Raw genomic sequence first — 6,000 nt, 5'->3', positions numbered from 1 at the left:
CTTAAGGAACATATTTCTCAATCTTTCTCTACAGATATCATCAGTTCACCTTTGATTTACTAGTAGATGGACTGGTGTCATCAGTATTATTCACTAAGCACCTACTCTGTTTTCTAAGTGCTTGGGAAGATGCAGAAGTAAATGGCACAGCTCTTGCCATGAGGAAATTTCAATCCATGAACCATTCTTCCTCGGAAAGACATGGTTATTCATCCAATCCCCACTTAATCAATCAATGGTATTTATTGAGCACACATCCTGTGCAAAAAAATGTGCCTGCACATGAGAATTTTAAGAAAACTGAACACAAAACATAGATACTCCTATGCTTCTCTGGAAGAGAACAAAAATGATAATATATATTATTCCTTTTAGTAGTGGTAATATCATTTATTGACAGTCCACTGGGTGCCAAACAATTATCTAAGTCCTTGGAAAGTACAAAATAAAGAATTGACATGTTTCCCACCTATAAAGGGATTACAAGCTAGAGCAATAGTTGATACTTAGAACTGTGAGCATCCAGGTCTGAATCTGCTCATGAGACCAAGGAGAGGGGAAATCTGGGATTCCCAAAGATAACATATCCAGCTTCTCAAGCAGTTTCATCCCAAGCACATATAAGTCACTTTTCATATCAAGTAGTTCTACTTCATAACAAATAGCCATCTAAGATTACAAAAGGCATGTTTCTGGAATACAGTCGGTGTTTCAGTGTTGAAGACATATTTACTGAATTACAACTTTCCTGGATAGACTATGAAGAAGAACAATTACCAGGAAGATACCTAAGTGGCTATTTTCTTGGGTGCTTAATATAGGGCAACTGCGAGAAGGGGAGACAGAATAACTGTTTTAAACCATAGTGAAGAACAACCTCAAAGGAGTTACTGTGACACTGGACTGTAGGGAGATGCCAGTGGTAGCCAGCCCAGGATGGTGTGTAAATCCTTAAAAATTTCATCTTTGAACCCAAAGGACCACTAAGTAACATTTCACCAGGTGGCATCTCTCAACAGCACATCCTTCTAAATACATCAGGAGGTAGATAAGTGAAGAGAGAGAAAAAATACTCTATCTAGGTTCCCTCAACCTTTTGCTTTTTAGGTGAACTTCTAAGTAGAACTATATTACCAAGAACTAGCAACATATCCCCCTGTTGATAAATGGTTAGTGAAATAGGTTTCATTAAGGACACTCAGAGATTTAGGTTCTGCTAAAAATAGTTTTAAAATCACACTAGGTATGTCACATACGGACTCAGGCAATAAGAATTCTTTTCTCTTCCCTCAAGAAGGGAGGCATAGTCCCTCAGGAAGAGAAAGAAAGAGATCAAGAGGGAGAGATAGTGAGAGAGAGTGAGAGAGAGACAGAGAGAGAGAGCATAAGAGAGGTATAGAGGGAGGAAGAAACTGATCATACAATTTTAACCATCATGCATTTTGGAGGAGTAAGATATCATTCCCAAGACATAAATTATCTCTGGGTTAATAGAAAAAGTGTCAATACCTATGACACATTCTAAGAGGAAAAGGGATTTATTCTGAGTATCACTTTTAATCATCAAAAAACAGAGAAAGCACCTTTGTCTCCATTACTTTCCTAAAGACACTCTTCAATTCTTTGTTTCTCAAGCTGTTGATCAGAGGATTCAGCATGGGGATAAACACGTTATAAAACACTGAGACTAATCCATTCTGATTCAGAGAAAAGTTTGAATGTGGTTGGAGATACATGATGATCAGGGTCCCATAGAAAATGAAAACAGCAGTCAGGTTGGAAGTACAAGTGGAGAAAAATTTCCATTTCCCCTCTCTAGAGTGGGTCCTCAGGATGGCAGCAAGAATGTAAATATAAGAGATCAGGATAGTACAGAGTGTGCTCAAGATATTAAAGGTAACACAGATAAACATCACTAGGAAATTGATGCTCGTATCTGAAGAGGATTGTAACAGTAGTGAAATTTCACAGAGGAAATGTTTGATCACATTGGATTGGCAGAATGACAATCTAAATGTAAGATATGTATGAATAAGAGAATTTGCAAAGCCACCAAAGTAAGTAATTGATGGCAGGATAACACAGACTCTGGGGGATACAATGACTGTATAAAGCAGAGGGTGGCAGATAGCCACATATCGATCATATGCCATCACTGCCAGAAGGAATATCTCAGTTGTTCCAAATGCACCAAAGAAATAAACTTGGGACACACACCCAATGAAAGAAATGGCTTCGGTTTCTGACAAGAAGGTCATTAGCATCCTGGGAGTGATGCATGATGAGTAACAGAAATCTACAAAAGATCAATTGTTGAGGAAAAAGTACATGGGGCTGTAAAGTTGGGGCTCAATCTTGATCAGCATCATCATCCCAAAGTTGCCTACCAGAGTGACAAAATAGGCCATGAGAACAAACAGAAAGAGGGCCACCTGAAGATCCACTCAGTCGGTCAGTCCTGAAAGGATAAACTCATTCCACATGGTGAGATTTCCTTCTGCCATGGAGATGGAAGGAACAATGCAATATTAGTTGGATACTTGCTAAGTGAGTGTGCTTGAGAAGAGCAGAGTCTTGATACAATAGATTCTTAATCCAGTTGTTCTCCAAGGATTCACATCTTATGGCACATTTAAACTCCAAACAAAAATTGAGAATGAGTGGATTTCTCTCCCATTTTCATGCTTATTTTTAAGGAAGTACTTTTCTCCCACTGTTCTCCGTGCCTAATTCCCAGGTGTGTACTCTGTGCCAGAGCTTAATACAGTATTTTAAAAAGAGTAAGCACTTAATAAATGCTATTACTGCTCTCATTACTACTACTATTACTACTACCACTACTACTTCTACAACTAGTAGTACAAGTAAAGTCTTAATGTATGGGGGAGAGAAATATTTAAAAAGTGTTATAATGTCTTCTAATTCTTCTTTTGTACTCTGTCATCCTCCTCTGCCCATAGGAAGTTCTCAATACTGCTACTTAATGAAGTAATAAATTTCACTTCTGAGATGCTGATGGCCTTGGTCAGGGAGCTGAATTTGGACACCATGTCCTTACTCTCCTTGGGGCAAAAACCTTCTGCCTATGTCCAGGCCAGACTGAACCTGCTCTTCAAAATCTGTAGGAAAATTGAGCCCTATATTTAGGATTTAATGTTAGATTTAGACCCTAGCCATAACCCTAAACGTGGTTCAGTACTCCAGATGCTAAGTAATCACTGTTTAAATAAGGACAGAATTATTTCCTGAATACAACCATGGTGAGATGAAAAGAGTTACACGCAATCCCCTACTGGTCTAGAATGAGGTAATATTTCCCTCTAAGCCCGTGATTGAAAAACTAAGGCCAGTCAGGGACATTACATTGGAGGTTTCTTATTCCTGGTGCTGGGGATAAAATAAAAGGTAATACCTATTATTAGCAAGGCTGTTTGTTAAACCGGAGGAGGTGGAATTAACAGACTGAGAGGAAACAGGAAAAGGAACTGGGATACTCCTTGCTCAGGAAACTACATTTTCCAGGAAGCAAAAAAGTCCTGCCATCCCAGAAATCTTGGGGTGGAGACCTTTAAATGTTAAGAGGAGAAGCCATTTGCTCTTTTTACTCCTGCCACTGGACCTGGGACCTGGCTACTTCCACTGGGTCTTGGGGAAGACTATGAGCTGGGAGTAAACATCTTCAGAAACCTGTTGATTGGAATTCTCTTGTTTGTTTGCCAAAGGAATTTATAAAAACAAGAGGCACTTGAGTATTTGGACCATTATACCTGGAATTTGGTTTTGGTTTAGCTTTAGCCCCATTATTCCCTTCTTTCACTTCAAAATCAATAATAATAATAATAATAGCCATAATAGTAATAATAATACAACAATAATAATAATAGTTTTTGTTAAGCTCTGATTAGGTGCCAAGTACTGCACTAACTGTTGGGGTAGAAACAAGGTATTTATATCAAACACAACCCCAGCCCAAATCAGGGTTTATAGTCTAAGTATGAGGGAGAACAGATACCGAATTCCAATTTTACAGATGAGGAAACTGAATGCCCCCCTGGGCTGCTTTCATTCTCACTATTTTGGCAGTTAAACACATTTCTCACGGGATTTCTTCCCAATAAAGGTGGTAGGTCACTTAATCCTTTGACTTCTCCCTGTGGATAGTGACCATATTTGACCCCGTGACCCATGGCATCCTTTTAATATTATTTGTAAAGCCTTGATAAGTCATACCTTTTCACATTCACGGATAAACAGGACTTCTTGGTCAGATGCCGATACTTAAACCAGTAAAAGAAAGGATAATAATCCAAGAAAATCTTAAATCAAAACCTCTTTCATCTAATTGTGGCAACTCCTGACATTTTACACCCACCATAGCATATGATATATGTGAATCTATATTTATATCAGTGAATCTACATCTGCTTAAGCATATTCAGTCCTTTTTAGTATACTAAAGGGACTAAGCATATTTAGTCCCTTCAATGAATACATTCAGTTCCCTAGTTGGCCAGTCTCATCACTCTCTGGGGATTTGTTCATTCATCTGAGGGAAGTAAAAACCTCCTATAGCAAGATTTGTACACTGATTTCTCTAGAGAGGGGAAAAGCAATTTGGTAAACTTTGCTCATGTGAAGCCTGAGACTTCCTTCATGTTTTCCATTTTTCCAGCATACATGACTGAAGAAAAATAGATCAGAGATGTAAATTCTGTATTTTTGAAGTCAACTGTCCCATTGTTGGGTAGCGACCATCTCTATATGTTGTCAACTTGTACTTCCCAAGCGCTTAGTACAGTGCTTTGCACACAGTAAGCGCTCAATAAATATGATTGAATGAATGAATGAATGAACTGTCCTTTTTCCTTACTCACTGTTTTTCACGTTGTTTTGATTTAACAGGAAAGAACAACAACTTGATGCCTTTAATCCTCTCTCTTGCCACTCATCCCTTACATACAACATCCATCTGGCCTAGAAACCCCTCTTCTGGCACAACAGTGAGACTACCCCTGTCAGAATCTCCAAAGTCCTCTTGCAATCATATATCGTCCAAGAATGTAGTAATAATAATAATAATAATGGTATTTGTTGAGCGTTTACTGTGGGCCAGGCACTGTAGTAAGTGCTGGGGTGGATACAAGCAAACTGGGTTGGACACAGTCCCTTTCCCACTGAGGGCTCACAGTCTCAATCCCCATTTCACAGATGAGTTTACTGAAGCACCGAGAAATAAGTGACTTGCCCAAAGTCACACAGCAGACAAGTGGCAGAGCTGGGATTAGAACTCATGACCTTCTGACTCCCATTCCCTTGCTCTAACCACTACACCATGCTGCTTCTAAACTCCTCTAGACTGTAATCTCCTTTGGGCAGAGAACATATATATCAACTCTCCCCAGCACTTATTATAGTACTCTGCAAATGGTAAGTGCTCAAATAATACAACTGATTGATTGATTGATTTAATCTTCCCTGACTAGTCTCTCATTTCCCCGCCATATTCACCTCTCTTCTGCATCATCTATGCACTTGGGTCTGTACCCTTTAGGCACTTCTGATACTCACCTCATCGCCATCTTAATAGCACTTAGAAGCAGCGTGGCTCAGTTAAAAGAGCAAGGGCTTTGAAGTCAGTGGTCAGGGGTTCAAATCCCAGCTCTGCCAACTGTCAGCTGTGTGACTTCGGGCAAGTCACTTAACTTCTCTGGGCCTCAGTTACCTTATCTGTAAAATGGGGATTAAGACTGTGAGCCCCCCGTGGGACAACCTGATCACCTTGTAACCTCCCCAGCGCTTAGAACAGTGCTTTGCACATAGTAAGTGCTTAATAAATGCCATTATTATTATTATTACTATTATTATATCCTTGTTCCCTGATGTTTTCCCCATCTGTAATTGATTTAATGTCTACCGCTCCTATTAGATTGTAAGAGCCTTGTGGGCAGGTTTCATTCTACCAATTCCAATTGTATTATACTATCCCAAGTGCTTAGTACA

The 6,000-nt window shown here is 39.3% G+C and overlaps 1 pseudogene; it reads right to left on the bottom strand.

Moving 5' to 3' along the window:
- Positions 1-1,556: 1,556 nt before the first annotated feature.
- On the bottom strand, positions 1,557-2,372 carry LOC119922114 (annotated as a pseudogene).
- Between the last annotated feature and the right edge of the window lie 3,628 nt (positions 2,373-6,000).

This window comes from Tachyglossus aculeatus, unplaced genomic scaffold (genome assembly GCF_015852505.1).
Source record: "Tachyglossus aculeatus isolate mTacAcu1 unplaced genomic scaffold, mTacAcu1.pri SUPER_6_unloc_5, whole genome shotgun sequence".
In the NCBI taxonomy this organism is placed as follows: Eukaryota; Metazoa; Chordata; class Mammalia; order Monotremata; family Tachyglossidae; genus Tachyglossus; species Tachyglossus aculeatus.
This window is presented reverse-complemented; position numbering and strand designations above follow the sequence as displayed.